Source organism: Vicugna pacos, chromosome 30 (assembly GCF_048564905.1).
Source record: "Vicugna pacos chromosome 30, VicPac4, whole genome shotgun sequence".
Lineage (NCBI taxonomy): Eukaryota > Metazoa > Chordata > Mammalia > Artiodactyla > Camelidae > Vicugna > Vicugna pacos.
The window spans coordinates 11,739,239-11,763,096 of NC_133016.1; the positions used below are offsets into that span (position 1 = coordinate 11,739,239).

At 38.4% G+C, this 23,858-nt stretch overlaps 1 non-coding gene across 1 annotated transcript; it reads left to right on the forward strand.

Moving 5' to 3' along the window:
• The first annotated feature begins 22,076 nt into the window (after nucleotides 1–22,076).
• TRNAT-AGU (transfer RNA threonine (anticodon AGU)) lies at nucleotides 22,077–22,148 on the forward strand. Its single transcript has one exon. It is a non-coding gene; the product is annotated as a tRNA-Thr (tRNA).
• Nucleotides 22,149–23,858: the final 1,710 nt, after the last annotated feature.

The window sequence follows — 23,858 nt, forward strand, 5'->3', positions numbered from 1 at the left end:
AGTTCCTCTAACATGGGGAGAATAGATTTTTAGAAATAACAAAGCCAGAAAGTGTTTCTGGTAAAATCTCTTTTGTAGTTTCATATTTTCCTTAAAAAAGAGCTTAAAATACACTTGACAGATCTTGATTTCATCCTACAAACTACATAAAACAAAAAATTTCATTTTAGAGCCAATTTTAATTTCCTATCCCCTTTACATAATATGGCTTTTGAAATAACTTTCTTTTCTGTCAAATGTGGTGCATTCTGATTAGCATATATATTCAGGTGTACAGATATTGGGAAAAGTAACATAAAAGTGGAATTTAACATATTTATGTTGATTAAATGGAAGTAATGTTACCCAAAGGAAGGTAGCAGGTGCAGTAGGTTATTATTTTTGCTTCTATGGCCCCATTAATCATTTGTTATTAAACTAAAACTTTAAGCCTTTATTGCATTGATATCAGTTACTAACATCTATATGTGTACATTTTTGTATAAATAGCAATACCAATTTATGAGGGCTGGATATTATCTGTGTGGCTGCTAGAAAGTCATATAGTCTTAAACCTTTGGTTCCTCCCCTACAAATAGGAGACTAATAATTATTATACAAGTTTCTCAATAAATTCAAAATAATGTATATTAATGTTTGGCACAAGCTTAGCATACAAATACAATAATTTGTAACTGTTATTAACAGACAGTTGATAAAAGAAATGGTAACCACTGTCAATTTCAGCATTTTAAATTTCTAAGACAATACTTAAAATCTGCCTTGTTTATAAAAGAAAAAGCCAATTTTAAATAAATTGTCAAGATCTTAGGTTAATTTTTCTTTATGATGAGCTACAGAGTCTGAATTGGATTCACTAATTAACAAATAACGTGTTCTAGGTTTATAAGCATAAATTATTTCAAATCCTTTTTTCTCCAAAGGAAATATGTATTTAGGCATTTTCTGCATGAGGATCACAGATTTTGGGATATGTTACTGAGAGGTAGTAATTTAGATTCTATGGTTTCTTAAATGTACTGTTGGTAAAAGGTTTTCTTTCATCTGTAGTGCGTTCTACACTGGATTGTGGGCAGCAATCATGCCTTCCAAATTTTATGGACTCAATACCTGCACCCCTCACTGTGGTTTTGATTAGGAATTAAAGAATCAAAACTGGAAGAGGCTATCTGGCATCCACCCAAAATGCAGTCCCCACTAAACATCTCTTAAAGGACTTTCAAATCTCTTGGTATACTGCACCTCTACATGCAAGGGAGTCACCCTTCCTCAGACCTGGGTAATGAGATGACCTCAAAGATTGCAGTTAACTAATTTACAGTTTTTATTTCATAACGACTTTATTTATACGATTTTCTACTACTTGAAGTTTCTTATATTTAATTAAATGTGCTTTTCTATCATTTTTTTCTCACTGATAACAAATTCTGCTCCCTTGCATTTAACATAATTAGATCTGGTTCAATTATGAATATAGTCTTTTCCAAACTAAACATCTCCATTTTCTTCAGAGGTTACCAGGATAACACTGGTAAACATGATAAAGAATACTTGAAGACATCACTCATAAAAATTAATTCAAAATGAATTAAAGACGTAAATGTAAGACCTGAAACTATAAAGCTAGAAGAAAGCAGATAAAGCTCTTTGACATTGGTGTTGGCAATGATTTTTTTGGATATGACACCAAAAGCACAAGCAAAAATCAGTAAGTGGGACTATATCGAACTAAAAAGCTTCTGCACAGAAAAGTAATAACCAACGAAATGAAGGAGAAACCTAAGGAATAGAAGAAGACATTTACAAATGATCTATCTGGCATGGGGTTAATATCCTAAATATATAAGGAATGCATTAACTCAATAATCTAAACAAAAACAGAACAAAATAACAAGCAAAACTGAATGAAATAAAACAAAAACAAATAAACCACTTCAAAATGGGCAAAGGAACTGAATAGACATTTTTTATAAAGAAGATGTACAAATGAACACCATAAAGTGATGTTCAACATCACTAATCATCGGGAAAGTGTAAATCAAACCACAGGGATATCACCTCACCCCTGAAAGAATTATCAAAAAGATGAGAGTTAAGTGCTGGCAAGGATGTGGAGAAAAGGCAACCCTTGTACACTGGAGGTGGGAGTGTAAATTGATTCAGCCACTATGGAAAACAATGGAGTTTCCTCAAAATATTAAAAAATTGAATCACTGTATGATCCAGCAATCCCACTTGTAGTCATGTATGCAGAGGAAATGAAATCACTGTCTTGAAGAGATACATCTTGTTTAGGTGAACTAAATGGTTGTTTTCTGGTGTAATTTGAGCCGGAGCAAAGCCTACTTGCTTCCGCACAGTTGTCCTATTTTGAGGTTTAGCCAACTTCTTAAATTTTCAATCTCAGTCATCTCTTTAGTTTCAATCATTTCAGCCAGAGGTTCTCGTTTGGAATATGTAACCTGCCGTCATAAAATTAGATGCAGCAGCAGCCATTCACAAGAATGAAACAGACTAACCAACCACTAATACTAATAACTGTGGTTGATAAGATATTTACTATGTTCCATGTACCTGGCTAAGTGCTTTTCATTTCATTTACTCCTCATAAAAACTGAGGAGTTAATAGCACATTAAACAAATGAGGAAGTTGAAGCATATGAATTTAAACAACTTGACCAGCTTTCACTGGCTCTACTAAATGGTGGAGAAATCACAAAAATTCAGATCATCTGACTCTGAAACCCAGGGCCATAATCATTTGCTGATTGTACTGTCCTGGCTATGAGAAAACCTTGACAGAAGGCAGGATGGGATGGGTATTTTCAGACCAGGAGGGCATTGAATGCTTTAGGATACAGGATGCTGGCCAAGGCATTATGAGGAAGACAGCAAAGAGAACTGTGAGGCCAGGGTCCAGCAGGAGCAAGACCAAGTCACACAAGTAGTCAGAACTCTGAAAAACAGGGATCTGGATATTCAAATGCTTCCTCTGAAGTGTAACCAATTAATCTCAAAATTAAATAAACATTAGGAACATTATTATTCCAATGCTGGAACACTTGATATCATATTTAACTGTCCACCTTCTATGGCTAAGAAGGATGACTTTGTCTGACAACATTTTAATTTTAATTACATGAATGACTTGATTAAAATAACACTAATGTGTACTAGGTAATAACAGGGTAAACCTAGTATTAGTGTAAGAGAGTAGTGAATTTTAATGCACTGGAGAATAGGCACGCCTGATAGAACATTGCAGAGGCAATTAGTTATAATCAATTTTGTAGAAGATAGGTAACTGCATTAATAGACTGTAGTTTATTATTCAGAGTTCATCCAGGAGTGTCTGAAAGACGCAGCGAGAGAGGAAACCCTGTGTGTCAGTCTGTTAGGGCTGCTATAACAGAATACCCCAGGCTGGATGACTTAAACAGCAGGAATCAATTTTCTCAGTCTGGAGGTTTTTGCTGGTGAGTCCTTTATTCCTGGCATGTAGAATGCTGCCTTCTCGTGGTGTCCTCACATGGCCTCTTCTCTCTCTGCACACAGAAGAGAGCTCTGGACTCTCCTCTTCTTAGAAGGTCACCAGTCCCGTTGGATTAGAGCCCCACCCTTATGACCTCATTTGACCTTAATTACCTCCCCATCTGCAAATACAGTCACATGATTAGGATTAGGGTTTCAACATATAAATTTCAGTGGGGAGACAATTCAGTCCATAACACACCAACTCCCACGCTAAAGTCAAGACCAGCCCTGTGTCTTGGAGGGTTTAGGAACCAGTGCCCTGGGGTGAGATCATCTGAGTTGAATTCCTCATTCTGCAGGGGAGAGAGCTCCTGACCCTTCTCTTCTTAAAACACACTTTCTTGGGCTTCTAAATGAAGATGCTAATAAGAGTACCTATATCAAAGGATTGCTGAGAAGATTAAATAAAATCAAAGATAAAAAGCACACAGCACGTGCCTGGCACTTATGCAGGTTTAGAAAATATTATTGTTATTGTTGCTGTTGACAGGTTTTAGCTTTTGGCTAAATCAGGCTTGGTTTACATACTAGAATTTGAAAAAAGTCACAGAATGTTACAGGAAAGTGGAATTGAGGTTAGAGTTATCAGAAAGACCTTATGGGACAAAGAATTTATTTAAAGCATAAAGGTCAACCAGTTTACCTCTTTGTTCCCAAAAAGTAAGAATAAATTGTTTAAAAAAATAATGTGGGAAAGAAATTCATTTTGCTAATAGCTGCTTGTTTGAAAAATGTCAACCTTATAAAAAATTTACAAGGATGCAATGACAATACATTAATTATATCATGAAAAGTGCAGCTAGAGGTCAGTGTTTAAAACTGAAATTCTGGCTGAAATGAACATTTCTCATGAAAGCGGCAAATTGTTATAATTTTTCATAAAAGCTATAAAACAGTAACAGGTTTTAAAACAAAACTTTGAAAAACTAAAGGCGTGGTTTTATAAAATAACTTCTGATTTTGTTTAAATCACAGTAAGCTTCTGCAATAAGTGAATACCCCCTAATGAAGCAGCTCCTAAAAGTATTGTCTGGGATGCATTAAATGATTTATTAAAAGGAATTATTTAATCATCAGAGGTTTAGAATTCAGACCAAGAGAAACATGTTATTTTATACGTGGGTATATAGCCATAATAAATGCATCACACATCATTGCTCCCACTATATTCTTTATGTCAATCAGTCAATATGATATTGATTTAGGAAGTGGAGACAGGGGAGAAGGAAGCTGGCAGAATCAGAATTTCTAGAGCTCAGCAGGGTGAGTTTGTGTGGGGGGCATGGGCAGACTTGGAGTGGTGGTAGAAGGGAGTTTGGTGGGGATTGCATGAAGTTAAAAAAAAATAAACCAAGACAGCATGCCCCTACTGTCTTCCTATTCATCTTACTCCAAATTGCCAAACCAGGTTAAAGTTAAATCCTGTGAGTTTAAGGATCATAGCTCTTTTTAGCTTTGTATTAGCCCCACAGTACATGAAACGTTCATTCTACAGAGGCCTTGACTTAGTGCTAAAATATACTCCCAGCTAAAACCCATGAGAAGTCATTTATTGTTGGGTCAGATAAGAAAATCAATTAAAGGAGTTCAGTTTAGTAACAGAAGGGTAGAAGTGTGCTTCTGATTGTCCGTGTGGGTTGATACTCATGAAATATCCAACTTACTGAGAAAAAGGGGGAAGGTAAGTTAGCTCTCTCAAGCCAGTTATGCATCGTTATTGTGTTGTAAGGCTTAGGCAGTTCTCAATCCAGTAAGAGAACTTGGATTTTCATGGGCAGTTATGAATTCAAATTTTCACTCTTGCGATCAGGAGTTCAACAGTATGCTGTACACCAGAAATGGACACAACATTGTAAACTGACTTCAAATTTTTAAATGGAGGGAAAAAGAATAGCTAAAATTAAAAACAAAACAAAAACAAAAAGACAAATAATGCCAAATGTTGAAGATACAGTGAACTGAAGCTCTCACACCTTGCTGGTGGGATTGGAAAATGGTACAACCACTTTGGAAAATAGTTTGTTGATTTCTTAATGAAACATACACTTACCATATAACTCAGCAAATACCCTAGATATACCTGAGAAATAAAAACTTATGCTTCCAAAAGAAAAAGAACATCAAGAGCCTTTAATCACTTACTGGAATAGTATAAGCAAGAAGTTAATAGTATAACCAGAGAAAGAGTTGATCCCCCTGTTGCATTTTCCCCAAGAACAGAGGAGTGAGGAGGGCAGCATCCTGGTGAGGCCACCAGGTGAAGCCTTGGTGGTTGTGGTTGGACCTGAAAGATTAAATAGGTTTTTAGCCAGGAGCTGGATTCCTCAATTGTTTTCTAAGTTACAAACCTATCAGGTTTTATTTGTCTGCTTTTGATTTGGGAAGTATGGTCTCTGCAACACTGGCTTTCTGATTGTGTTCCTTTTATTCCATCTCTGCAAGTGTTTAGCTGATACTGATTTTATAAACTAGAATCGTTATAGGCTTTCCAATAAGGCATACATGATGAAAAGGCCAAGGATTTATTGACAAATATAAAAATAAATATTTGTAAAATGTACTGAACTTAAACCAGCGTTTGATGCTTCTGGAACAGATATTTCCTTCTTGGTATAAAACACATGCCCTTGGCAAAATCAGTAACATTTTGACTCCATGTTTGTTTTCTTACATCGCTTTGCCTTCCCAGACCTTCCAGAAGTGCAGTGACTTCACACTGCCCCCTAGCCTTCCAAACCTGAACGTTTCATTTTTTCCATGTCAAACTGCTTGTTATCTAAGTACCACAGGATCCCAAATATTTCTTCTTCGTCTCTCACCTGGGCATCACCACCCCCTTCAGCACCAACTTATAGGTTGGTGTTAGAAGAAACACAGCTTGGTTAAATCAGTTCACACTAGGATATGTATGATTAAGAGCCTGACAAGTCTCATGAGTGTGTTTGCGTTTTAAGTAAAAGCAGCAACAAAACAAGTTGACCCCAATTAATCAACAGATGATAGATTGCAGACTTCCAAGAAAAGTAACAACAAAGAATAACAGAATGGGAGCCGTAGAGATGAAATGGTTGGGGTGAAAGTGGCCGAATGGAAGGAATTTTTGTGCTCCTCAGTTCTGTAGTTCAGATTAATTCCTATTCTGTTGGATGGGTTGACCTTCTTTTGTCCGAAGACAGACTGAAAAGTTCTGAAAAGTTAGAATAAGAGAAATGAAGTGAATGGTCCCATCATTCACCTAATTGCTGAGGCCAAAATCCTTGGCTTTCCGTCTTTGATTCCTCACTTCATCTCACATCCCACAGCTAATCCATCACCAAACCTGGTAGACTCTGTTTTCACGATGGATGCAGATCAGACCGCTGTTTACCTTCTCCACATCTACGCTTGGTCCAGGGCACCATCCTGTGTCGCCACATTAACCTTCCATGCTCCTCAGCAGCCTCCTCAACACAGTAGCCACCAAGCTCCTCTCCAAATGAGGTTGGATCATGTCAGCAGCATCATTCTCCTGCTCTCAGTGGTCTAACGGCTTCCCATCACACTAAGAGGAAAATCCAATGGCCTGCCTGTGCTCTGGGCCTGGTTAGCCCTTAGACCTCATTTCCTCCCACTCTCTCTTTTGCTCACCACGTTTCAGCTATGTCCGCCTTCTTGCTGTGCCTCGAACATACTATTGCTATCTCCTCGTTTTTCCTATTGGGGGGCAAATTCTCCCAGATGTCTGCATAATTCTTATCTTAGTTTAGTCATGTCTTTTTTCAGATGTCACCTTCTCAGAGACTCTACCCCGAAACACCCTATCTCGCAAAGCTTTCTATTCTGTTTCCTTACCCTGATTTACTTTTTCATAGTAATATACATGTTGGATTAGTCAGGGTTCTCTAGAGAAACAGAACCAATAAATCTATTTAGCAGTCTATCTGTCTATCTCATGATATTACATCTGCAAGCCGGAGACCCAGGAAATGCAATGGTGTAATTCAGTCTGGAGTCTGGAGGTCTGAGAACCAGGAGTTCCAAGGGCAGGACAAGATTGAGGCAGGCAGGCAGGAAGGGCTGAATCCTCTTCAGGCCCTGAATGGATTGGATGCCGCTCATCCACACTGGGGAGGGCAAACCACCTTACTGAGTCTGCCGATCAAATGCTGATTTCATTTGGAAACACTCCCAGACACACCCACCGATAACGTTCAGCCAAATATCTAGGCACTCTGTGCTCCAGCTAAGTTGATAATTGTTGATTTTGTATCAACATATTTATACACACACACCTATATACATACTTTAATCTGTCTGCCTCACTTGAATGTATGTTCCATGTGGCTAAAGACTGTGTTTTGTACATTACTATGTCTCCAGAACCTAAAACAATGCTTGATATGTAATAGCTGTTTCATAAATATTTGTTGAATAAGTAAATGGTCTTTAAAAAGTAATCATGTTTTATAATTATGTATTTTTGATAGAGGAGAATAAAATCTATTACATTAGATTGTTATATTTGTTCCTTGAGGTGCAAACCAAGACCTCGGAACCTAGGGGTTACAGAGAAGTAAGAAATGGCAAAAACCTATTGTTAAGGAGCTTACCAGCAGGAGAAGATAAGAGTATTGTTGATTCTGCTAATGCCAAGTACCAACACCTTTTTTAAACAGTAAAATCTAGGATTCTCACACAATAGGCTAAATTAGTAATTTAAAGAGTAATATAAGGCAAAAGAAACTAATGAAAAATTAAGCTGTGATTGGATATGGTACTTCAATTTTATTCAGAGTTCTTTAATTGATTTCTTTGACCCATATAACCATTTTTTTGTCTGGATAGAAAACTTAGTGGCCAATTTATTGAAACATTATTTTTACCCATTTTACTCATTTTTCTTGGTACAGGACAGTCCACAATATTATCTTTCCTCTTTGGGCTGTATTCTCTCTCCCAATACTGCTGTCCCTCTTGCGTTCTGGCTGTTATAAATACTAGTGGAGCATGAACATGCTGAATATTTCAGGTTGTGTTAAGGCTGTCCTCAGAAGGCTGACCACTGTAGAGTAACAGACGAAGATAATGGCTGATTCTCGAGGGATCTGAGGACAGGGTGTAGCCGGGAGAGGATATGCTTCTGACATCAGGCCCTCCAGGCAGTCCCATTTCCCCTGAGCTATGGCGTCAGTGGTTTTGAGAGAGAACAAAGCAGCCCTTGAACACAAGATCCATTATTTCACCTGTGCTGAGGCTCAGGGCTACGAGGTAGAAATCTTTTTTTTTTTTTACAGTCATAGCTGTTGAAAGCCCCAGAAAGAGGCGGTTCAGTCCAGATGAAGCTCTTAGAGCATCCTGGAGCGGCTTCACAGGGAATTCCTCTTCCCATAAAATTCCCCATTTTAATAGCAAAATTGTTTAATTAAAAATATATTTCACTTACTTTCTCCCCGGCAATACTTATGACAAAAATCAGATCATTGCACCACTAATGGCATTTATGTCTCCTGTTCTAATGAGTTCAAAGTTACTATGAAAACAAAGCACCAGTTTTGCCCATATTTGTTCAAGTCTTTCTGCCAATTCTTTGTTATATCAGCAAAGAGCAGATGGAATATCAAAACCAACCATGAAAATGGTATTATATTTGTTTATCTCATCTCGGTTTTCTTCTGTTTGAATCTTTTGCATCTCTGTTTTATTATCATTAAATTCAAATGTAGAATTTCATATTTTGTTGCTGTCCGATAAGTATTCAAATGTCTACTCTTCGTTTAGTATTGCTGTAAAGGGGGTCGAGATACCATTCTCCCTGGTAGCCTAGACGATTACATGGTCATAAAACAGGATCAGAGGAAAATACAAGAAAGTAGGTGGCTTTAAGACAAACTAAACACTGTGATCAGTACATTTTGTCACAGAAGAGGAGATATGTGTGGGATAAATCTGGACTGATGTAGTTCAGTAATGGTTTACTGAGATTTGGAAACTAGAGAAAAAGATTGACACATAACTCACAAATTCTTACTATTGAGCTTTATTATTTTATATGCATTATTTCATTTGATTGTCACTAATACTTAGTGAAAAATGAACATGTCAAAGCTATTTGTAATACTGTCTTGCAATTAGGCAATTTGCCTGGGTTAGTAAATGACAGAACTAAAATTCAAACCTTGCATTCCTATGTCCAAATGCTGAATTCTTTCTATTACACCAAAGCAAAAAGTAGAGAGAAGTTGGGCGATGCATGTTAGGGAACCAGTAGGGAGTTAGAAAGTCACCAGAAGCCCATTGTAAGGTGGCTGTAACAGGGTACTGTGCTGGTACCAGGGAATAGTGATGCAAGTGATGATGGTACCAGTGATACCACTTCAAAAATGATTACTCAAAATCTGTAATAAATGACTCTTTATCCAGGATGACCTTTTTTAGATTGGCACTTTTTCCAGAATTAAGCTAGTATGTTGTATGTATATGTGATTTAAATGCAATGCTTAAAATCCTTCTTGCCTTTCGAAATACTACCATTACCAAAATTATGCCTTAATAGCAAAGTCACGTTGATGTCCTTGACACTGCACGTTACCATCCACATCAGCACAACTATGCGGCCGTGTGGACAGCAGGACATCACCCATGGTTCATTTACAGCCAAGTGAATAACATCCTCGTCGGGAGGACAGAGTGGTCCAGTTTGTCCACCAGGTGGCCAAGGTACACAAAGAGGGACAGGAGTTCTGTTCTCAGAGGACTTGGCATTTGGAGAAATGAAAATGGAGGGCTTTTAGGAACACCCAGGAAGTGTCCTCTCTGGGTGAAGTTGTGTTAGAATTGTAAGGCCCTGTGGCAATAGCGAAATACTCGGTGTCACGTGGCCCTCTTTCATTCTAGGACCGTAGTAATGCTTTGTGTAAACCTTTTGCTCTCTCAAACTTGTCTCCTTGCTCTGGAGGCCTGGCGGTCCTCATCCTTGCTTCTGGCGCATCTCTCGTGGTTTGCACCATCATGGCTCTCGCGGCCCCTTGGGTGAGTCCTGACTCTCCCCAGGTCAGTGCTCTTGGATGGGTGCAGTGGAGCCTCCATAGAAGTCACACAGCCCTGGTTAACATTTTAGTTCCCGCACTTTTCATCCATTTCCTTAGCAGAGTTATTTTTACCCCTGGTCCATTATCTTCATTTACTCTAAAATGTGGGTTATCATGTGCTTTTCAAGTTAGTCGAAGGAAGAGCTAAGAATAATCATTTGAAGCATCACCTGTCTTTTCTGTGCACTAACTCCTCACCACCTGCCTGATTTTAAGTCCCTATCTACCCTACCTGCTACTGCTTTTAGTTGGGATAAAGGATGCAAGAGAAAATGCTTATTTAAAAACAATATGAAAAAACCCAGCTCTTTCAAATTATCCTTAATCCTCTTCAGTTGATTTCCTCTTGCTAGCTATTGCTTTTTTTCTTACCCTAGGTATGTTAGGGTTTCCCTACTCATTGGCAATTAATATTTTGAAATTCTAATGGCAGCTACAGGCCAGGATAAAGCTCTGTCTTGGCTAAGATGTGAACTTCCCATGGTGTGTCCACTGAGGTCTTAGGCAGGGTTAGAACCCTTCTTGTGGGAAAGGATATTCAATTACAAGTGTCGCCTTCAGCTGGGCCTCTCTGATGCTGATTATCAGTAGTTGGGGGTTTTGCTGTATTGCTAGCTGGGATCCTAGCTGTGGTTCTGGGCTGTCCCTGAGGAGGTGAGAGGGTAAGAGGGGGAGGTAGGTAATGGGAGCCAGGGAGGGGTTGCAGGTGTGGACACATCTGACTCATAACATACATTATAGAATTTAACTCATAGCATCTTTTTCATATAGATAATATTGTCTACATTTTAAAGATGAGAAAACTTAGTCTTGAGAGCTTAATTAATGGAGGTCCATTTCAGAAGTTCAAATTCAGGGTTGTCTGACTCCAGAGTCCTTAACCACTAAGTTAGCGCATGATTACATTCAGCTGGTGAGCTGACTTGATCTAGAACTCTGATTGTTAACCCCGACCTGTCTGTTCAGACTCTGACCCTGGTTCAGCTGCTTCATGTTGGATGCCGGATTCTCATTCTCTTCTTACCACCTCACTCAAGAGGCCACACAATGATACCTTCTCCTGGCTGCTCTCGACCAAACTGCTCACCAGAGGGGGTACTTCTATTTTATTTCACACAGAGACATGAAAGAGGCCAGCAGTGGCCCAGATGACTACATAGTTGTGTTGGTACTTTTGTCTGGCTCTGTCTTTTAGTGAATGAATTAGGGTTGGCTGTTTATCCTAAATACAAACAGAAATTAAGAGTTGCTTCCTCCAAAGCTCCTTCTCTGCCTTCCTCATGTGATGAAAACATCACAGGGAGAACGTTTCATCTAGAAAAGAAGATTGTCTCCCTAATAGTTGTCATGACCATTCAAAGGTCTGGGGTTCCCCAGGAGTGGTCCTAGAAACTTTTAAGACATGCCTGGTCCCAGACCTACCAAATCAGAAACTTGAGATCAGTGCCCAGTGATAGTTTAACAAGCCCTCCAGATGATGCTCAGTGACTGCTAAGTGTAAGGCCACTGAGCTTAGTTCAGGAGACTCTCCTTAAGTTCTGATGGGTTCAGCTTGCGCCAGGACTTGGACCCTTTTCTAGAGTAGTCTCTCCAAGAAACAACATGTTAAGAATTTTTAAATTATCTTTGTCACCATGCCAGGTAAGTGACCATCTCTGAATGCCTTATCCTTTGGGTCTGTTGTCAAAGATTAATTGACTGTAGGTGTGTGGATTGATTTCTGGGCTCTCTATTCTGTCCCCTTGATCCATAACCTCATTTCTTCGTGAACTGGAATCTGGACCCTGCTCAGGAGATGCTGGACCTTAAGTTCTGGGGTGGAACTCTGTGCCCTCCTGCACTGCCTCTCCATCTTTCCGTGCTAACTTTTGCCTTTCTCCAAGACTCTGCCATCTAGCACTGAATGTCTCAGATGACAATTTCTTGTCTTAAAATTCCTCATTTTGCTTACTCCTGGGGTCTTCTTGGGCATTCTGTCTAGGTCCAATCAGTCTACTTTTCCTGCCCCAGTAATTCCTTATTTTGCCAAATTTGCCACAAAATAAACCCCTGTTCTTACCCAAGACCATCAGGGAAATTGGGAAGCTAAAAGTTCTCAACTTCCGTTAGCAAGACTAGATTGCAATCCGTCCAAACAAACAACATGTTAAATGCTGTAGCAAGTCTGATCTAAGGATGCACTGATGGAATGAGGGCAAATGCTCCAAGTGAAATTTGTAGAAAGAAAAATCCAAGAGAATTTTGTTGGGAGAAAGAACAGATGGGGCACAAAAAGCCATGACAAAGTTTGAGGGCTGTCAGTCTGTAGGTGGCAGATGAAACAAGCAAGCAATTACTATAAACAAGAGCTTATAACAGTTGTCAATCATAAAGAATTTATTAGTTTCTTACTTTAGAGTTTTTAGCACTTATACTAGCTCTGGAACTTTGCTTTGTAAGGATGAAAATTAACTTTCTGTTCTGAAATTCTGTCTATCAGCTCTCTTTAGTATATTGGATACTATGTATTAGTTCCCCTCTGTTTCTGTGCTGGAGGTGAAATGAAATGTTCTGTTATCCCCTAGCCAATATTGGCAGCCATGTAAAGTAATTACAAAAAGCTGTAAAATGATGTATTTCAGAAATGCACTCTTAAACAGAACTTTTTTTTTCTGGTATCTTAGCCATATTTTAGTGACGAATGTTCCAGGATAAAGATTCACTCTTATCCTTAGAGGATTACTGTGTTTATATCATTAAAGGTAAGTACATACATGGATACAGAAAGTCAAGTCTTAATATTTGACCTGTAATATTTGTGTTGGGTAACATTGTTGTGATTTTTGAATAGTTTCTGGGTTGTAATGAAGAAATGATTGAATGTTATCCTCAGAAACAATCCAGAAGGCTATAATCCTGGGCACATCTGTTTAGGGTGTAGGAAATATACATCCTACTGGGGCAGTAGATGGAATGTACAAACACAGACTTGGTTTCAGAGTGTTGGATATAATGGAATAAACCTAATGAGTAGTCATACAAGAAACTCAGGAATTTTGTGTTTTGGAATAAACCTGCCCTTAAGGAAAAATAGAACAGATTCTCAGTTTGTCTAGTGCCTGAGTGTGTAAAAGCAAAGCCAGAACAATTGCACAGTCTCAGACAAACATAAACCCAGTAGAGGGACTATATTATTTTCCACTAGAATGGCTTCAAAGTGGAGAGTAATTTAATTTTTTTAAAGCTGAGTTTAAACTCAGGGTTCTACCCATATATTTTATTGTTGTCTGTTTTAATAGCAAAATTTAAGATCAAATGAATAATTTCTTGCCGATGTTAAATGGTATTTTGGATTAAAAAGTATTTTGTGTTAGTTTCTCCCCATAACAATGGTGTTGAAATATAAAAAGTATAATTATTCTCATTAGGAAAAGGAGTAAACAGAGACTAGACTGTTCTCAGTTGTTTTGTAGATAATTTTCTGGGTCCCTGCTCCATCATCTGGTCTTGGCTCTTAATGACTGACTCGGGTTGGGGAAGCCATCTGAAGCCAATAAAGAGGGTGAAAGTAATGAAAATCCATTAAGAAGCCACAAAACTTGACCTGATTAAAATTGGCTTCTAGCAAGTGGACCAAGTGCACAGCTGACTGGAGATTAGAGCCCTTGTCAGATGACCAGGGCTGTGCTCTTGAGCCAGTGTCCTCATTCACAGGCAGGGCAAGGGATCTGCTTCCAACTTCTGACTTTAGTGTCAAAAGCCATTTTACCTAAAGAAGAAAAATCAGTATTGTCCTTTCTAGCATATTTTATTCTTGATATTACTCATTCTTTTCATTCACTCCACTGAGGCTTAATGTCAAAATAACATTTCAAGAGTGAGAAATGAGAAACATTAAACTGTCATCAGCTTCAGCACCTTAGTTTGAATTATATTCAACCTCAGAACCGAACTAGTTTATTTCATTATACAGTCATTTATCAGATGCCCGATATTCTGGGACATGAAGCAAGTACATTTGGGACAGAATGGGGAAGGAGGGCAAAAGTTGGAAGAGGGGGACATGACACAGTCAAGCACTTGGGGAGTTTAGGCAGCTCGCTGGCATGTCAACTAGAAAGTGCTAAGCAAAATTATCTGAAATCTGATTTTTCACAAAACAGACAAAGTTCCATGGTTGTGCCTAAATTCTCTAATTCCATTTGTGCTTTACTCAAAAGCTATCATTTTCTTCCATCTTCTGGCAAGATAGGAAGGAAGTAAGAGGTTTATATCAGTAAATTAATTCTAGGACTTCATTTGACAATTTCAAGAAGTATATCTGGTGGCAGAGTTGAAGGTGTAGCATTCAAGTAACTGTTGTTTCATTATGTTTATATATAATTAAATAAGAAGCAAAATATTTAGAAGTACAAACCCTTAAGAACTACAAAGTATTGAATACTTTGGTGTTTAATAATTACATGCTTACTGAAGTATTTGATCAAACTTTAAAAATAATATCACAAAAAGGCAACCTAATAACACCCTATGGTATTATACATTTCTTAAAATGTCCACCAGCAAATGAAACTGTTTAAAATCAGTGCATGGACCATTGGAAGGACAGTTTAATCTTTTTACTGTAGAATTAAAAGATTTCTGAGACAGAGTGCCTTACAAAGTTTGATGGATAATTCCAGAAATGTCTTAGTTATGCAGAAGACACCTTCCCCCTTATGTTGAGAAACAGAAATGGAGTCTATGGCTTCCAGAATTCCTTTGTTGATCCTTTTTTATTCTTTTGAAAATTGAGCAAACCTGAATAAACAAGAGTTGTATTATTCCATAACTCACTTATAGATTTATGAGACATATTTTTGTTCCACTGTGCAAATTGGGTGACATGTACAGACAATATTGTTGTCAAAGAGAATCTGGAGGCCATCTAGCCCAACCCTGTCTTTATAGGGAAACGCTCCTCCTAACGTCTCAGTGCTCCCTTTTCATTCAAGGGAACTCAACTAATTTAGCCCCTGGATTCTCTTTATTCATTCCAAGATCATTTATTTGATTAGTTAATTTGGAAGGATAATTGCAGTTTATGCAACTTATTATATGTTTGCTATAGTAAGTGAGAATATTCAATTCTGCTATATTGAAAACAAGAAAAACAAATGTGGAATAGATGAAACTCATAGGCTGTGTTAAGTACAAATAGTGAAGCTACCAACCTGCATGACATGTTTAAGCCAGGTGAAATAAATGGGAACACATGTGGGTTGAACACAAGAAGGATGGAACACATGAGAGTGCTACTTACTGATAGGAAAGGAATGGAAGGACTGAGTAAACATTAAATACTAATAAACCACTGATCACGCCATATCCAGATTGTCAGCAATACCATCCCCAAATCAGCCTCCCAATGGTGACACCAAGCCTGGCCCCGCGGATATGCAGATGCTGAAATTCAGAAATAAGGCATAACTGCTAAGCAGGTCATTGATAGCTAGAACTGGGGGTGGGTATATACGCCTCTGCATTTCTCCAATAGAGCAAGTGCGTAATGGCTCAAGGCACCATCCACCTGTTGGGCGCCTTGGTTCAATCTCAACTCTGATCTTTGTAACCATACCACCATTAGGGAAGGCTGATTCAGCACAGAGAAACAGGGCATGTGAACAGTGCATAATCCAGGATTCAGCAGTCTTTCTGACTGCTCTGATATGGGGAGTGAGACCTGGGAGCATGGGAAGACCTGCAGTGGTCCAGAGCTATGTTGGTTGGGGGTGATTTCCTTATTTATTCCTGGATTCCTTTTGATTTCTTATGATGGCATTACTCTTTGCATTGTTGTCACTTGGAAGAAAAAAAATCTGACTTTAATCAGTAACTAGAGAAAGAAAATACTACTAAGACAGAGTGGAGATTGCAAAATTGTGAGATGAGATGAATAGGAGTGAAGAGGACCAGGATGCTAGCTTTCATCTAATCACTGGGTCCTTCTGTGTTTATTCGCTGGCGGGTCGATATGAAAGCCACACCCAGGTGAACCATAGAAAAACACACCTTAACACACACACACACACACACACACACACACGCACACACACACACACACACACACAGGAATACTACTCAGCTATACAGAAGAATAAAATAATGCCATTTTCAACAACATGGATGGACCTGAAGATTGTCATTCTAAGTGAAGTAAGCCAGAAAGAGAAAGAGAAATACCATATGATATCACTTATGTGTGGAATCTTTAAAAAAAAAAAAAGGCACAAATGACTTTTTTTTTTACAAAACAGAAATAGACTCATACAGACATAGAAACAAACTTGTGTTTACCAGGGGGAAAAAGGGGTGGGAAGGGATAAATTAGGAGTTCCAGATTTGTAGATACTAACTTCTATGTATAAAATAGATAAACAGCAAGTTCCTACTGTATAGCACAGGGAACTACATTCAGTACTTTGTAATAGCCTATAATGAAAAAGAATATGAGAAGGAATATAGATAGATCAATCAATCTATATCTATATCTCTATAGAGATAGAGATATAGATATAGATATATAGATATATAGCAGATCACTATGCTGTACACCAGAAATTAACACAACATTGTAAACCGACAATAAAAAAAAAAAAAACAACTTTCCATAGCTTAGGGGAGATCCTTGAAGGATATTCACCTGCTTTGCTTGGAAGTCCTTGAGTTAACTTACGAAGCTATTATTAAGTAGATTTTGAAGCTTAACCCTTTGGGTAGTTTGATTTAAAGACAGTGGTTTAATTCTTCTGCATGGCAAATTAAATAAAGCCAGCATAGCTCTGGGCTGTGATTTCTCAAGCTACTCTATTTTCTTAGCTGAGACAATCATTTGTTAAGCTAATGGGAAATAATTGCCCAAGTACATTAAAGGAGACATAATTTCTTCCAGAATTAATACTCTGCTCAGGATTAAGTTTTCTTTGGCAAGCCCAACTATCAAGAGCTAAGGAGGGGAAAGGTCAGAAGAGGAAGTCATTCACTAGAAAAAGTGGATTTTGCGGAATAGAACCAGTACGACGGTGATAAGTGTGGGTCGATACAATAATACTTAGCAGCTTCACCAAGCTCTCTTGAGAGAGAATTCTTTGGCTTGGGTTATACTTCAAGTAGAAAACATCACTCTTGTTGGAAAGAAAGTCCCCTTTTCAACCCAGCAAATCTGCAAGGAGAGTAGGCAAGAGCTGGAAAAAGAAGATCCTGGGTTTTTCACTAACAAAGTTGACATTTGGTGTGAAGACTGATATGAGACTCAGAAAATCAGTGCCCTCTCCTGTTGGGTTGATATGTACTTAGAATATATTGAATATCTATTGAATGATATGTTAAACATGCTTAGAATAAAGTCATAAATATGGCTTCCTTTCCCCATAACTAATCTATAAGGTATTCTTTCCACTGTTTCTACACAGATGCAAATTATGTCATGGTTGCACAAAAAGGAAATTTGTTCTTTACGATACTTAAAAGAACAGTGTGAGTTTTAAAATATCTATGAATTCAAGTGAAGCAAAAGAAATGAATGATGTCATATGCGTGGTGAAGGACCACACAGGGGGAGTCAACTTAACCAAAATTCTCTGATTATAAACGTTCATCAAAGCCCTACTCATTTTCCTTCCATGCCTTTGCTTTGCTGGGTCCTAACTCGCACATTAGCCTCCCAGTGTGGTGGCCTGTTGCATTGGTAGCCTACTGCAACAGAGGGTTGTGAGAGATTTTCCTTAATATTATATATCCAAATGTTTATTTTCATTACTCTAGGAAAAAAGAGGGTTTATTAATATTCAATGGCTGTCATAGGTTTATGTCATTTTGGTTTTAAAGGAGATCTTAATGACCATTTTGGCACACAGGTTACAAGGATTCACTGAGGCTAAGTACTTTTTGCAAGCTATGTGTAATGTGTGGAGCAGCATTTTTTTTTTTTTGCTGGTAGACGTTTTATTTTTTATTATGGGTGCTTTTGCTGAAATGATGGCTTCTTTCCTGTGGTTTCTGAGAATCCTAAATCTGAATAGCAGGGTTGAGGAAGGGTCCTGAGTGCTGCGTTCTGCCTGCCCAAGTCCCAGGACCAATCCGTGGAGCTGTTCAGGGGCAAGAGGAGCCACTCTCTGTGAGAGGAGGCCTCCACCATCGGAGGACGGGGAGTAGGAGACAGTGCATGAGGCCAGCTGCCTCCAGCCTGGCTGGGCGCATTCGGCAGTCTGCTGCCTCATGAGGCAGGAAGAGGAGCTGATGGTCTAAGTCTGTACTCAAAAGTGGCTGGCCATGCCAGCTTCAGCTGGGAGAGGAACAAATCAGGAAGCCACAGAGTAGGCAGCTCCAGCCAGCTGTCTGTGTGCACACGAATTCCCCCAGGGACACAGACGGGAAGCGGGGGCAAGCTGGGGTTAGAATTTCTCAAGTACTGGGCTGTTTTGTTTCTGTCATCCCATGTTGTTCAAGTTCTTTGTTTCTGTTTTCTCAGGGGTAGGATTGCTAGATGTAGCAAGTAAAAATACATGCAACATTTGAAATTTACTTATACTAGAAAAATTATTTATTGCTTACCTGAAATTCAAATTTAACTGAGCATCATGTGTTTTATCTGAAAATGCTATCTGGGGATAAGGGAAAAAAACCTAATGTTTAATGAGAACTGAACTAGTTACTTTTACTTATTTCACTGAGGCATCTTAAGAGCAATTCTGCAGCTTAAAAAACTTAGAAAATATTTTTATATAAATATTGGTGTCATTTTATATTTTTATGAAGGAAGACACTGAAGCTTGGAGAGTTCATACTCTCAGTGCCAAGAATGGAGCATGGAAATCAAACTCTGGAGCAGGGAACTGATGAATTAAAATGTTTGTGATTTTCTTTCTAATACGCCTGAATTCCTTTGGGTTCCTTTTGTTTGCTTATTTGTTTCATTTCCTCGTCTTGAAGGGCGAAAAAACCCTGTCTTTTGTTTGTGCTTATGTAGCTAAAGAAAACTCTGGGTTTTAAGCAAAAACTCTAGGTGGAGGATGAAACTCCTATACTAAAACCAGGTAGAATTTGCAAAATGTTGAAGTGAGATGACTGGGGTGATGGCCAGGTGTTCCAGGCGGACAGTGAGGATGCTGAGTCCAACCACATGGTCTCTTTTTTAATTTTCCCCTCGCCATTGGCCAGTCTTTCCTGATTTTAGTTAAGTTTTCTCCGATCCCCACCGGCCTAAGCAAACAAAGGTTAAGTCATGTTGGCCAGAACAGTGAAAAGGTATTAATCTTACATCTTTCTTTCAAGGCATTTTGGTGGCATTAAAATTGCCTCTTCTTGTTTTTCTTCTTTCCCCTACTTTTCAGGTGGTAAAGATTCCCTCCTCTCTGTGAACTGTACTTCTTGGAATTGCAAACCGCTCAAGTGTTCTCCAAGAACGTCCTCTCATTCCCTTTGACAGTTTTGTGGTGTGTGTGTGTGTGTGTGTGTGTGTGTGTGTGTGTTTCGGTGTCGGGGGTGGGATCTGAATATGTGAATTATGCCCTTTGGAGATATTGAGACTAGGCTCAACCTCCAAATGTCTTCAGGTCTCTCTCTTTCTCTCTCATCTGAAAGACTTCCTTGCTTGTTAAGAAATAAGCTTCTCTAAGCTTCTGGCCCCACAATATCGGTTTACAGCTCCCACCCTAGTGCAGGAGGGTTTGGCGTGCTTCCAGGGTACAATTGAATCTATCCACTGTGGTCTGGCTTTCAGGGTCTGTTCTTTCTCTAAAAGTCATTATTTGGAGCTTAGTCTAAAGCCCTTAACTCTCCCTATTCCCAGGCCTGTGGAGAACGGTATCTTCTGGTTTTGCTCCATTTAAAATCAAAGTTAAACTCTTAAGCACCTATCTGTGCAAAAGAGCATTGTCTCTGCTTTTCAAAATACGTGTTCTCCTAGTTCTCATCATGAGGCTCTCAATCCCCAGGTTTTCAGTCTCTAAGCTTGAGGATCATCTTACCTTTGGCATAAAGTACTACTTTTCCACTTTCCTCTTCTCCTTCAGGGAAGGCATATTCTGATTCCCGAGGCCTTAAAACATCATTGCCCATAGGTTCTGCAGTCTGAGAGTACAGAATTTGGAAGACAATTTTTTTACTTTAGAGGCTATTAAAGTGTAATGCAGGAGAATAGAGTGTTATGCAAATGATTGATTTCAAGTGTGCATCCAATCAATTACTTTTTTTCTTCTCTCCCACAAGGCATTTTCCAATTCTCTCATTGGAATTGAGTTTTTCAGCTAAATCATTCCATGGACAGGCAGTTATGATTACTTTTTTCTTTTGTAATAAAGTCCTTCCAACTGCAGAAGGTATTGTGCATACTGACTGAAGTTACATGTTTCTCTCATTGTTATATTTGGGGTAGAATAGACCGTACCCCAATGTTTACTCAGCACCTCCTGGGTGTAATGAGCAGTATACTTGATTGGGGATGTTTGAAAAATGGGAAGGGGAAAGTTATTTGAGCTTTTAAAATATGATTTAGGAATGATATGAAGAACAAAATCTTAAACTTATAATAGCAACAAGCTGAGTTAGTCCTGAGATGTTTACCATTAGATTAAAGAAACCAAGCATGCTGTGAACCTTAACAGAAACCTTATTCCGGGGGAGCCAGACATGACCTGAGTACCAGTGGAGAGAAATGTTTGGGACCACTCAGATTCACAGAGTCCTTAGATGTAACTTGGAGCATATTTAAAATCACTGTATCAGAGCTGAAAACTCGGGAGGTGGGGAACAGAACTTCACAGGCCAGCTTGAGATGGAGGGGAAGTCAAAGCCAGGTTGAGAACTTCTTGCCAGAACGTGATATGTTTTCCAATTATTGGCTTGTCCAACACATTTCCGTTCAAACCTTCAAGGCCAAAGCTTGATACTTCCTGTGTCTCTGGCTGACTTCAGCCTCATGTGGATGTAGGAGCCTAATCCTTGCCTTTTCTTCTCTTTTAGTGGTTGGAATCTAGCTTTGTAATTAAAGTTGGTTATGCTAAAGAGATGGGCAGAAACTTTTGGCCTAGTAAGTACTTTATTTGACTTTCAAAACAACTTCTTTGAAGCTGATGATCTCACATCTACTTTTAATATAGTAATTATTCCATTACCTGAGATTAATTTAATTGTAGTCAACTGTAGTTTCAAGTCATTCTCTTAAAATGTGCTTAATGTTTGGCTTAGTTTGAATGATCCTTAAAAAAAGATCATTTTGGACTTCAGTAGGGCTTACTTGACCACTTGAAGAATTCTGGGATATGAGTAGTTTCTGAGCATGGGGCATATACATAAATTATCTAACATGTTCTATAAAATATGATTGCAAAGAAACTTAAAACATCCAAGTGAAGGTGAACTTTGATGTGGTAATCACGTATCTGTGATACTTAGTGCAATATTTAACAAATGTTTATTAAATACTTGCATTTGCAAATAAGAAAAAGTCCTAGGGAGGAGGGTATAGCTCAGTGGTAGAGTGTGTGCTTAGTGTGCACAAGGTCCTGGGTTCAATCCCCAGTACGTTCATTAAAAATAAATAAATAAATATTTTAATTACCTCCTTCCCAATCCTCCCCTCTCCTCCCGCCAAAAGGAGCTAAGGAAAGGAAGGGAGAAAGGAAGGCAGGGAGGAAGGAAGGAAGGAAGGAAGGAAGGAAGGAAGGAAGGAAGGAAGGAAGAGCCCTAGTAAGGAGAAGCCACGAGGTAAGAGAACATTTCCAAAAGCTAATTTCTTACGTTAGTTTTGTAAGGTGTTAATAGGTCTTGCTCAGAAAAGGAACTTGCTGGTTAAATCAGCTGGAATTATGCTGGGATAAATAGATATATTGTTTCCTCTGAGGAGCTTCCAATATGTTCTAAAATAGTTTTGTCCTTGGTTTGTTGTTGTTGTTATATGTGTATGTGGCAGGGAGTGGTGGTGGTGGTATGCCTCTCTGGACTAGGATTCTGCAGAATATACTAAAACAAGCATAGATGAGATGATGAAGTCAGCTAGTAGAGAGAAAGAAGAGGATGGGCAGAGAAAGGAGTGATAAATATTAACGGTGGAGCAGTAGAGTGAAGATTTGTGTGGGTTGAAACCAAATGGTCATCTAGTTCCACTGTCTGTAAAGCAATTTGATACTTATTTATTATTTGATACTATAAGGCCCAGGCTCCTTGCTATCATAATATAACACATACATAGTACATATATATACTTATTTATTTGCAGTGCCCCTTGTATCACTCCCCTCCCCAACCCCATATACACATCTTGCTCCATCCCACCCTGATCAGGCCTAGCCAGAGGGAGTATTCTTTGCTTGTAATCCGAAGTGCTTAATATTGAATAACAATAAATTATATCATTTAAATAAATTCATTATCTAAAATTTTACAATTTTTTATACTTTCCAGATTCATTCACATACATTACCTCTTCTATTTCTCTCAACAATCCCTACAATAAAGTAGGCATTATTTTTACTGTGTTACTAATTAAGATAGTGTAGTTCTTCATCTCTTGAGGGCAATGATTGACTCTTTTTTTGGCAGAACAAGTCTTCATTCTGAGAATATTGCAGCCAGTTAGAAGCTCTGGTTCCTAGGCACTGTATCAAAACCACTTCTGTATGATTTTTCCAAATGCTCCCTAATGCTGAGAGTCCAAAATCCTGCAGAAAGTATACGATTGAGCTGGAATTCCAGTCTCAGTGTACTGACTACAAAGCCCATTGTTTTTCTACTAACATGGTGAGGTGCTTCTTCCTACCAGAAAGTCTTATAACCAAATAGCAGGTGAAACTAGACTGTACCTGAAGATGACTGTTGAATGAATGAATGGATGGTTGAATAAGCGTAGATAGGCAGCCATGGAGGCCAGGTACCAGTTTAAAATTACAAAATTGAAAGGTAGAGTATTTGTTAAAATTCCTTTTATAAAACATCATTTAAAATTGCTTTTGGATGGAGGAAATCCTTTTTAAAAAGCCGTATCTGTTGCAGAGATTATAGAAGTTAAGAAAAACTGTAGATTCCACTTATGTAGTATTTACATTTTGCTCTTTTATGAAGAAATCAGTGGAAAAGTATATGAATCAAATCTTTTCTTTCTTCAAATAGTATCTATCATGTATTTTCCATGTACTAGTAATTGAAAAGAATGAAAACACATAAAGGGCAGTGAACTGTAGTTGGGAACTATTAAATATCCTGTGGAAAATTATCCTGAGTCTCATTAACAATGATTTAGAA